General features: G+C 42.3%; 1 long non-coding RNA gene across 1 annotated transcript; it reads left to right on the top strand.

The window, feature by feature from the left end:
* The first annotated feature begins 1,058 nt into the window (after positions 1-1,058).
* LOC142664606 (uncharacterized) lies at positions 1,059-11,281 on the top strand. Its single transcript, XR_012851335.1, has 3 exons — positions 1,059-1,131; positions 10,865-10,969; positions 11,092-11,281. It is a non-coding gene; the product is annotated as an uncharacterized LOC142664606 (long non-coding RNA).
* Positions 11,282-11,558: the final 277 nt, after the last annotated feature.

Consider the following 11,558-nt stretch of genomic DNA (forward strand, 5'->3'; position numbering starts at 1 on the left):
ACCACCTTCTCCTGTTGTCGCTGGGCTCCGGGCACTGAGTTACGAGCTGGCTGGGTTTTTTGGAAAAAAGAGCATTTTGCTATACTGTTTGGGGAATTACAGAAAGTGAATGAAAGTTACAAAAACAGCGTAGCACACCGATCTATGCTTTTTCTAGAACTCAGGAGCTACGGATATGTGGATATTCCACAAATGAACGAGATCGGAATATCCCTTAAAAAAAGACTGTGCCCCTCATTGTGTGTAAGAAGTGTTTTTTTAACCCCTCGTGGCCATTTGTGGGAAAGATTACCGGCCTAATAAAGGAAGTATTATTGTTGAATTAATCCCGGGCCTCTTGTCATCATTGCGCCTACAGGCTCCAATCAACTTTCGTTGGAAAAGAACATTTCTACGAGTATTTTACCAAATTTAGAAGTAAAAATAAAAATGTTTTTTATCTTTTGTGAATACATTTATTGAAATAAACAATATCAACAGGGCTTTAAATATTAAAGTCGCATTCTTAACTCCAAGACCTAAGTAAACGACCCCAGAGACAGTGATAGACGGACAGAACATTTTCTCGCGGAGGCATCTCATCATTCATTCCGAGCCAGACGTCCACCGCAGCCGGACCTATCCATCTCCAACTTATAAAAAGAATGTGTGTGTGTTTCTTTCAAGCCAGACGTCACCTTGACAGAACTCCCACGTCTGCTCCATTCAAAAACAAACCCAAAGGCACGATCCCAGAATCCATTATGTAGGCCGCACTAGTAAATTTATGTTCTCTCCACTTTGTTTTGCTTGGAATTATCCTGCTCTCAGAACATATTTAGCTTGTGCTCATGTCAGACCTTTCTTCAGCCACGTTGGGAGAAGAAATAAGAATGCCTGCAATGGGATTAAGTCATTTAGAAATAAAGGAGTCAAATTCAATAAGCAAAATCCTTTTTATGACAGGATCATCCATGTTTTAGTAGCCAGCCATAGCCGATAGGAGCAAGGAATCTTCCATTCATTCACTACGACGGGTTACAGAGCAATCTTACTCGGAATTTCCTTTTTTTTTTTTAGGTGGGCTTCACCTTGATGATGTACGACAAGACTTCCAAGCATCCAGGAAGACCCCGGAACGGAGCTGAAAGCGTAGGTTAGGGGACACATGACAAAGGGACTAGTGAGTTAAGTGCTAAAGAAAGTTAAGGAAGGGTTAATGTGTACACTAAGATGTTTAGTACATAAGAGTAGGAGGAGTTGTAGAAGGTATAAGGCAGATTTTCCTCTCCCTGCACTCCGATTTTCGCTGCGTTTTTCGCCAGCGGCCAGTGAGCGCCGCGGGCATAAAACTCAGCGAAATACGCTTTCTCTGCCTCCCATTGATGTCAATGGGAGGTCAGAGGCGTAAATGCCCGAAGATAGGGCATGTCCCTTCCTTCTCCCGCGAGACGGTTTTACCGCTCGCGGGAAAAAGACGCCTCCGCCTCCCACTGAAATCAATGGGAGGCATTTTCGGCCGGTTTTTGACGAGTTTTGCGGTGCGGTTTCCGCGTCAAAAAACTCGTCAAAGAACTCTGTGTGAACCCAGCCTAAAAGGAAAGGAATAGTTAGGCCCAGTTCACACTGAGTTTTTCTACACGTTTTTTGACACGGAAACCATGTCGAAAAACGTGCCAAAAAACAGCCGAAAATGCCTTCCATTGATTTCAATGCGAGGCAGAGGCGTTTTTTTCCCGCAAACGGAAAAACCGTCCCGCGGTAAAAAGAAGCGACATGCCCTATCTTCGGGCGTTTACGTCTCTGACCTCTCATTGACATGAATGGGAGGCAGAGAAAGCGTATTTCGCTGCGTTTTTGTCCATTGGCACTCAATGGCTGCGGGCGAAAATCGCCACGAAAAACACAGGAAACGGCGTGCAGGCAGAGCAAAATCCGCCTCAAAATTCCAAACAGAATTTTGATGCAGAATTTTCTGCCTGCAAAAAACTCAGTGTAAACATACCCATAGGGAGGCTCTCTTTCGGGCAGAAGAAGACCCGAAGTAGAGTTTGATTTGTTGTATATAAAATGTGCTTCATAAATTGGCTGCTGTGGCCTTTCCACCAAAGTAAAGACTGTGTTTTTTTTATTAGTAAGTAGGAGTATGGTGGGAGGTTCACGGTAGGAATCTACTATCCTTAACATGGATTCAACAGGACAGTCCTAATGTCAAGAAGATGCTATCCTAGGAGAAGTGATCAATCACAGATCACTACAATCAGGAAGACAATATCCTGTGCAGATTGGCACATGTATAGAAAGTTGGCATGGTGGCTAGTACTGGAGACACTCGGGCTGGGACAGGGGCCAATGTATCTGATACTGGGGCAATGTGCCTGGCACTGGCCACCCTCTACACCTCCTTAGGCACAGATGTCGACAACTAGTGAGGCCCAGGCATCACCATGGTTTGGGTGGTGAGGCCCCGGAAGAAAAGTTTGAGAAGCTCTGATCTATACCTACAGTTCGTGCAAATTGAGCAGTATTATGGTGACCCCAAGAAATTTTTTTGAACTCCTTTAAGCAAAATAAAATGCTATAAAAACCATGCCAAAATCGTTTCTGCCCCATTATTGTTGTGTCGTATACTGGGTGGAGTAAAGAGAACCTTTCACTAGTCCATACATGTGCAGCTGGGTGCACCATGTTATAGAGGCTGCTACACAGACCCTGGTGCACTTTAAACTACCTGTCTATATTACATAGTTACATAGTTACATAGTTACATAGTTAGTACGGCTGAAAAAAGACACATGTCCATCAAGTCCAACCAAGGGAAGGGAAAAGGGAAGGAAAAATTTCTACACATAGGAGCTAATATTTTTTTGTTCTAGGAAATTATCTAACCCTTTTTTAAAGCCATCTACTGTCCCTGCTGTGACCAGCTCCTGCGGTAGGCTATTCCATAGATTCACCGTTCTTACTGTAAAGAAGCCTTGTCGCCTCTGCAGCTTGAACCTTTTTTTCTCCAGACGGAGGGAGTGCCCCCTTGTTTTTTGAGGGGGTTTTACAAGGAACAGGATATCACCATATTTTTTGTATGTGCCATTAATATATTTATATAAGTTAATCATGTCCCCCCTTAGTCGTCTTTTTTCAAGGCTAAATAGGTTTAATTCTTTCAATCTTTCCTCATAACTTAGATTCTCCATGCCCCTTATTAGCTTCGTTGCTCTTCTTTGTATTTTTTCCAACTCCAGGGCATCCTTTCTATGAACTGGAGCCCAGAACTGAACTGCATATTCTAGATGCTTTGTAAAGTGGCAATATTACATCCCTGTCCCGCGAGTCCATGCCTCTTTTAATACACGACAATATCTTGCTGGCCTTTGAAGCAGCTGATTGACACTGCATGCTGTTATTGAGTTTATGATTTACCGTTATATTTGGCGCGCGATATATAAATTACCCCCTGTACTTTCAGGCGTTTCTTTTCAAGGAAAGGGAAAGGGGGCGTGATACTTAGCGCTCTGGCATTGTCCAATCAGCTACGGACAGAGTCAGAGCGACTTGTGCTGTGATATCTCTCTCGCGAGATCACACAGTCTTGTCATCACTGTCTGAAAAGAGCTGGAGAGAGAAGGACAGCGTGCGCGTGCTCACAGCTCCGACGCCGCTGCTACAGAGCAGAAGGGAAGAAGATTTCACATTCTTCTTCTCCTCTTCTGTTCTGTGGGAGCAGCGGCGCCGGAGCTATGCATGCACGCGCGCACACTCTCCTACTCTCTCCAGCTCTTGTTAGACAGCGATGACAAGACTGTGTGATCTCGCGAGAGAGATCACAGAGCACAAGCCGCTCTAACTCTGTCCTTGGCGCCAGGTCAAGAGAGCAGCAACAGGAGATGCCCATTCACTATGGACAGAAAACCACTTTTCACGTCCTCTTTTAAAAAGTGTCTAGTGGGGTGTAAACATCAGGTTTAACAAGAAATGAGGCAAACTGCACCATGATGTGCCAAATTTTGGCCGAGTTTATGACAAATTCGAGCAGCAGACACGATAGTACATCTGCCCCAATGTGTTCTATGTGGTGTTTCTCCAGTTTCTCAACTCCGGTCATCAAGTCCCCCGAACAGGTCAAGATTTTAGGATATCCCATAGAGCGAACATCTTTGATAACTCCTAATTTGCTATATCGGTAGTTCCTAAGGATTGAGTGTAAACCTATCAGTGCTGTAATGGCAGCCATTAGTGGTTGTCACCTTGAGACAACATCTGTTGACCATGTAGAAGACCAAGATATCTTAGAAACCCCTGAATAGAATATTAAAAGATTTTACACACGAGGACAACTTATGGCCTTATATTTTCAGGTATTTTTTTCTCTTTATTTTAGGGGTAATGCTCTTTAAGTCCTAACTTGCCATTCATCCCAATGACATTTCCAGCAGAATTTCCATGTAACTATCCGAGAATAAGAGTGTTTGACAAAGATGATGTATTAATTATGTGCTAGATTACAGAGCAATTGAGATGTAAATGGCTCTCGTGTAAATGCCATACAGCTTCACAATGATAGATGCTCTGACAATGAATACAAAATGAATTAGTAATGAGGCTAATTATTTGAAAGCATTGCCATTATTTTGGATAGTCAAAATACAAGACCTTGCCAGGCTCCATTGTTGAGAACGAGTATCTCACATACACAGGGCTCTGAAAAATGACTTTACAGATAAGTTTAATTGCCATATTTATATTGTTTTCATACCAGTCTCAACTTTTCCCGAAGTAATATATTAATGATTATGTCATAATGCCATAAGGATATGTAGATATCATGACGCTATAAAAGAGTAATGGAAAAGGATTAGCTTACATTTATATTAGCAGCAGAGTCCCTACCAGCCCTTTTTATGGACCCTTAGGCACTCTGCGTTCTGCTGTATGGCACCTCCTTGGAGCACGGCACTCTCCCCTAGAAGCAATGTATGTAAAGTAATTCAATCTTAGTCTCAATAAAGGGGCTCAGAATGGGGATTGGCAAGATAGTCATTAAATCTTAGCACTGGCATCAGTATGGACCCATAACAGTCTATGGGTGCCATCAGAGACGGAACTTGAATCACCTGGGACACAATCTAAAATCAGTAACAGGGCCCCCAGCTGCCAAGTGCCATTTATGATACTAGTAACTTCTCATGTGGCAGAGGGGCCCTTGGGCTCACTAAGGCATTACTTCCAGGTGCGACTGCTACCCCTGCACCCTCTATAGCTATGCCCCTGAGTGCCAACCTATAGATCTGTGTTATACCCTTAAAGAGGCTCTGTCAACAGATTTTGCAACCCCTATCTTGTATTGCAGCAGATCGGCGCTGCAATGGAGATGAGAGTAACGTTTTTTTTTATTTTTTAAATGAGCATTTTTGGCCAAGTTATGACCATTTTTATATTTATGCAAATGAGGCTTTCTAAAGTACAACTAGGCGTGTTTAAAGTAAAAGTCCAACTGGGCGTGTATTATGTATGTACATCTGGGCGTTTTTACTTCTTTTACTAGCTGGGCGTTGTGAATAGAAGTGTATGATGCTGACGAGTCAGCATCATCCACTTCTCTTCAGAATGCCCAGCTTCAGGCAGTGCACAGACACACAGCGTGTTCTCGAGAGATCACGCTGTGACGTCACTTCCTGCCCCAGGTCCTGCATCGTGTCGGACGAGCGAGGACACATCGGCACCAGAGGCTACATTTGATTCTGCAGCAGCATCGGCGTTTGCAGGTAAGTCGATGTAGCTACTTACCTGCAAACGCTGATGCTGCTGCAGAATCAACTGTAGCCTCTGGTGCCGATGTGGCCGACACGATGCAGGACCTGGGGAAGTGACGTCACAGCGTGATCTCTGGAGAACACGCTGTGTGTCTGTGCACTGCCAGAAGCTGGGTGTTAACGAAGAGAAGTGGATGATGCTGATTCGTCAGCATCATACACTCCCATTCACAACGCCCAGCTAGTAAAAGAAGTAAAAACGCCCAGATGTACTTTAACTTTAAACACGCCCAGTTGTACTTTAGAAAGCCTCATTTGCATAAATATAAAAATGGTCATAACTTGGCCAAAAATGCTCGTTTTTAAAAAAAACAAAAACGTTACTGTTCTCTACATTGCAGCGCCGATCTGCTGCAATAGGAGATAGGGGTTGCAAAATCTGGTGACAGTGCCTCTTTAAGTCTCAGGAGTTTAAATTTGCTGTTTTTTTTATCTTCTATGGTGCTCCAGACCCTGGCTGTAAATAGCCACTGCCCTTCATGACATACGTTCATACCCCAGTGATGTCACCCATTGCTCATACTAGTAGACCACACCCCATGTATTGCATAGTGGAAGGATTATCACACAGTTGCCTTCTGGTTGGATCCATTATGATTGATGATCCCTTTTTACCACAAGGTTGAGGTCCAATTTGTCAATGGTGTTTTCCATTTTTGTATTTAAAACCACATTGGGTAGGGGCACCATAGCAGCTTCTACAGGCCCAGGGGCCCCGTGCAGTTTGGTTTAATGTTAACAATACCTCCCAACAATCTCGTTTTTCATGGAAATGTCTCGCAATCGGGACTGCAAAGAGGTGGTAACGGTAAGTGCATTAAAATGGTACTTTCTGGCTTTTTTAAAAATATCCCACAATTTGGGATTTGAATGTTGAGACGTATGCGTTCATAATTTTGCTATGGAGCCCTATAAATTCTAGCTATGCCTCTGGTGCGGCTTGTGATGTGCCTAATGAATATCCCATACTCTTGTTTACGTGTATTGGCCTGCATTACATTGCACTTATTGGATCAGATATTTATGACCCTAGAAAGGCTTGCGATTAATAAGGATTATGGTAACATTTCAGTCAATTGTTCTACTGATCTAGTCCATTTTAATTATCTCGCTCTCGGAAAGTATTACAACAGAGGGGGAAATTATGGCATTTAAATAGGATTTGTGCTCATTCCAATTTTTAAAAGGTCAGCTAAAATCAATGTAAACAGGATCAATGCTGCAAATAAATTATTACTGTAACCATGAGCTTGTCACTTTACTGTAGCGCAATGACCATAGATTTATCATATGGTGGCATTATTAGTGGTGATATGTTGTAGAATCCCATCAACTACAATACTCGACCACAGCTCTCCATTCTACAGGGTGGGCCATTTATATGGATACACCTAAATAAAATGGGAATGGTTGGTGATATTAACTTCCTGTTTGTGGCACATTAGTATATGGGAGGGGGAAACTTTTCAAGCTGGGTGTTGACCATGGCGGCCATTTTGAAGTCGGCCATTTTGTATCCAACTTTAGTTTTTTCTATGGGAAGAGGGTCATGTGACATCAAAATTATCGAGAATTTCACAAGAAAAACAATGGTGTGCTTGGTTTTAACGTTACTTTATTCTTTCATGAGTTATTTACAAGTTTCTGACCACTTATAAAATGTGTTCAAAGTGCTGCCCATTGTGTTGGATTGTCAATGCAACCCTCTTCTCCCACTCTTCACACACTGATAGCAACACCGCAGAAGAAATGCTAGCACAGGCTTCCAGTATCCGTAGTTTCAGTTGCTGCACATCTCGTATCTTCACAGCATAGACAATTGCCTTCAGATGACCCCAAATATAAAAGTCTAAGGGGGTCAGATCGGGAGACCTAGAGGTCATTCAACTGGCCCACGACGACCAATCCACTTTCCAGGAAACTGTTCATCTAGGAATGCTCGGACCTGACACCCATAATGACATAAATAACTCATGAAAGAATAAAGTAACGTTAAAACCAAGCACACCATTGTTTTTCTTATGAAATTCTCGATAAGTTTGATGTCACATGACCCTCTTCCCATTGAAAAAACTAAAGTTGGATACAAAATGGCCGACTTCAAAATGGCCGCCATGGTCAACACCCAGCTTGAAAAGTTTCCCCCCTCCCATATACTAATGTGCCACAAACAGGAAGTTAATATCACCAACCATTCCCATTTTATTTAGGTGTATCCATATAAATGGCCCACCCTGTAGTACTGCACCTTTTACACGCTGTTTCTCTCCTACATAGGATAAAAAAGGAAAATAAAAGGGAAGGAAAGGAAATGGTGTGCCCATATGGTGGCATAAACCCAGTATCAGATTACATCATAGCCATAGATTGTCTTGCATCTTAGTCTCTGCCCATAAAGTAGGACACACATTAAAGCGTAACTAAACTTTTAAAAAACTTTTGACATGTCATAGTGACCGGTGGGGGTCTGAGCACTGAGACCCCCACCGATCGCTAAAATGAAGAGGCAGAAGTGCTCGGGTGAGCGCTGTGCAGCTTCGTCTGTAGCCGAGCGAGCGGTGTACGGACTCATATACTTTCTATTGAGCCTGTACACCGCTCCGAGGAAAGCCGATCCGAAAAGAAGTGGCGCAGCAGTCACCCAAGTGCTTCTGCCGCTTAGTTTTAGCGATCGGTGGGGGTCTCAGTGCTCGGAGCCCCACTGATCAAAGCCTCTGACATGTTATTTTTAAAAGTTTAGATACCCATTAAGTCATGTATGGCTTTAAAATGTTTTTTTCCTGCTGTCAGAAAATAAAGCAGAACGCTGCTTGTCCTTCCCGGTTGTCCTCCTTTCAGTCCCACAGCACTGGAGTACCTAATTAGCATATAAAGACACATCATTTGCATATGAATTCATACTGGTTAGTGCATATATATATATATATATAATAACATTTTCCATATAGCAGTCACCCTTCCCCCAGGGCCACCTTCAGGCACAGTCCCACTATAGCTGGAGGCTCCATTCAGAATTTAATTCTGTAGAGCCCATGATTGATGTATTACTATGAGTCCCACCTTTCCAGAGTCCAGATGTGAAGGAGTCCTATGAGCACCAATGTCCCTCGGCATAATTTACACGAGCGTAATATACGCGCGTGCGACGTGCGTGCTTTTCACGCGTGCTGTACGCACCTATATTAGTCTATGGGGCAGTGCAGATAGTGCGTGAATTTTGAGCAGCGCGAGTGCGTTGCGTAAAACTCACGACATGTCCTTTCTTTGTGCGCTGTTCGCGCATCACGCACCCATTGAAGTCAATGGGTGCGTGAAAACCACGCATGCCACAAGGAAGCACTTCCGTGCGAACTGCGTGATTCGTGCAACAGCTGTCAAACTCTGAATGTAAACGGAAAAGCACCACGTGCTTTTCTGTTGACAAACATCCAAACGGAGTGTCAAAATGATGGCGGCTGCGCGAAAATCACGCAGCCACACATCATACGCTGATGACCCACGCAGCTGTTAAGTGCCTTTTGCGCACGCAAATTGCCGCGTTTTTTGCATGCGCAAAACGTACACGCTCGTGTAAATCAGGCCTTTCAATGTAATATAATTCTATATGGGTTATCAAGTTGCTGTTTTCAGCCAGACCTTGTTACTATCCCTTGACTATTAAAGCTAAATATACTGGTTTGCGACTTATACAATCCACTAGGAACTCTTTTTATTGTAACCTGAAAAGATTACTTTAATTCCCCAAGAGAGCAATAACTATATGTCCAATATGGCCACAAACAGTGTAAGTAGTAATAAACCACTGCTATATAAACCTTCGAACTACCTAACACTTCGTACAAAGTACATCAATGGTAAGCATTGCTGCCAGGTAGCCCCTGGGGCCATGGGTTCAAATCTGACCAGGGCAACATCTGCTTAGATTTCCCTAATTCTCATGTGTTCAGGTGGGTTTTGTCCCACGTTGAAATGCTTAGGTTAATTGGCCTCGGAGTGTATAGTAAAGTAGATTATTAGGCGCAGTGAAGTCAGGGCTGATAAGCACGGGGCTCTAAGCAAAATTTCAACACTAAGTAAATAATAGGTATTAGATCAGTTTTAATTTTTTTTAGCCTTAGGTCTAAGGAAACCTAAAAAGTCTGGAGCACCCCCGCTAATTACTTTCTAACATTCCACAAATATTTGTAAGCTGGAAAAATTCATTAGCTCAGGCCACTACATGAGATCTAATAGAGAGTAGGACAATGTGCCCCCTAATTTATTGGGCTCTTGTGCAGTTGCACAGGTTGCTGTTATGGTGGGTCCGCTCCTCGTGTGTTGCCATATTGTGCCATTTAGGAAAAAATACTTGTGTAATACGGCATGCAACTGAACTTTTTCTGTATGCCTCCGTATGAAATTCATATGGTACAGTAGGGGCCCTGGGCCAGACTTAGTTGGGTGCACCTAAGGCCTGTGACCGCCAAGAATCGTAATATTTATTGTATAGCATTTTTTTTTTTTAAATTGTGTAGCACTTTTATTAGATTACTTTATGTATAGAGATTTTATATGGTCACTGCAAGTTGGTATTATTTGAGCACTGTGTAGTGGTATTTACTTTGGCATTATGTGGCGCTGCTACTTTGCCACTGTACAGTATATTATTTTAGCAGTATGTGGCAGCGTTGATATTTAGGCAACTATATGTAGATGTTATTTGGCCAATGTATAGCTCTGTTATTTGGGTACCTTACAGTATGGCGCTTATCAGTAGGCAATATATGTTTTTTTTGTACACTGTTTCACCATACACCATATGGGGGGTGCCAATAAAGGGCACTGCAGAGGGTATCATCTAACATAAGGCCATCCTTATATGGGCCCATAGATTTCTATAAGTGTAGTATCAATGATCCAAACAATCCGAATCATGCCTGTGCCCTTATTCTTGGCACTCATATACCAAGTGCAGGTGTTATTGGGACAAATAATAATATCAAGTACATAAGCATTGCACCCTGCAGAGATATTCATTACCTACCGTGATGTAAAATATAGTTTCATCCTGATACACTTTTTATTCCCTTGTCAAGACCATGGAAGCAGAAAATCTACAACTCGCAAGACAAAAAAGTTATATATCCGAAAATTAATTGCAAATTACATGCTCTGTCTCAGCATCTAAGATCCAATCTCAGGTAATATTTTACATTATATTCAAGTTGGAAAAATTTCATCAACGTGAAAAATGTACCGTTTGTGCGCGGCTATTTAACAGCGACACTTACTGTTTTCTTCTATAATTTTATTTTCTCTTCAGACGCTACAAAAATGAAAGATTTACATCTTCTGGGAATAGCATTTCTTTCCGCTTGCGAGTAGTATCCCCTTAGGAGCCGTTTTCCAAACATATTCTCTGCTGGAAAGGAAATAAAAGTGTATGATTTTCATGTACTCTGAAATTTAGGCACAAATAACAGAAAACCAACAACGTAACTACTATAATAATTCCAAACTAATGTTGTATGGGGGGGGGGGGGGGGTGGTTGTTGAGGTCAGTGTCAAGAGGCTGCCGCTAATGTCATTTCATATGAAATACATACTAAAATAAAAATATGGGCTACTAGACAGAGTCGTTTATATGGTGACATGTTTAATAGTAAATTCAAAAGCTGAAGCTACAAAAGACATAAATTAAAAGGCGAAAAATGTAGACGTCTATTTACCAACAGGGGTTTTTTGCAAATAAAATACTGTTTGCAGCCTGCCACAAAGTAATTCATAATT

Source organism: Rhinoderma darwinii, chromosome 12 (genome assembly GCF_050947455.1).
Source record: "Rhinoderma darwinii isolate aRhiDar2 chromosome 12, aRhiDar2.hap1, whole genome shotgun sequence".
Taxonomy (NCBI): domain Eukaryota; kingdom Metazoa; phylum Chordata; class Amphibia; order Anura; family Rhinodermatidae; genus Rhinoderma; species Rhinoderma darwinii.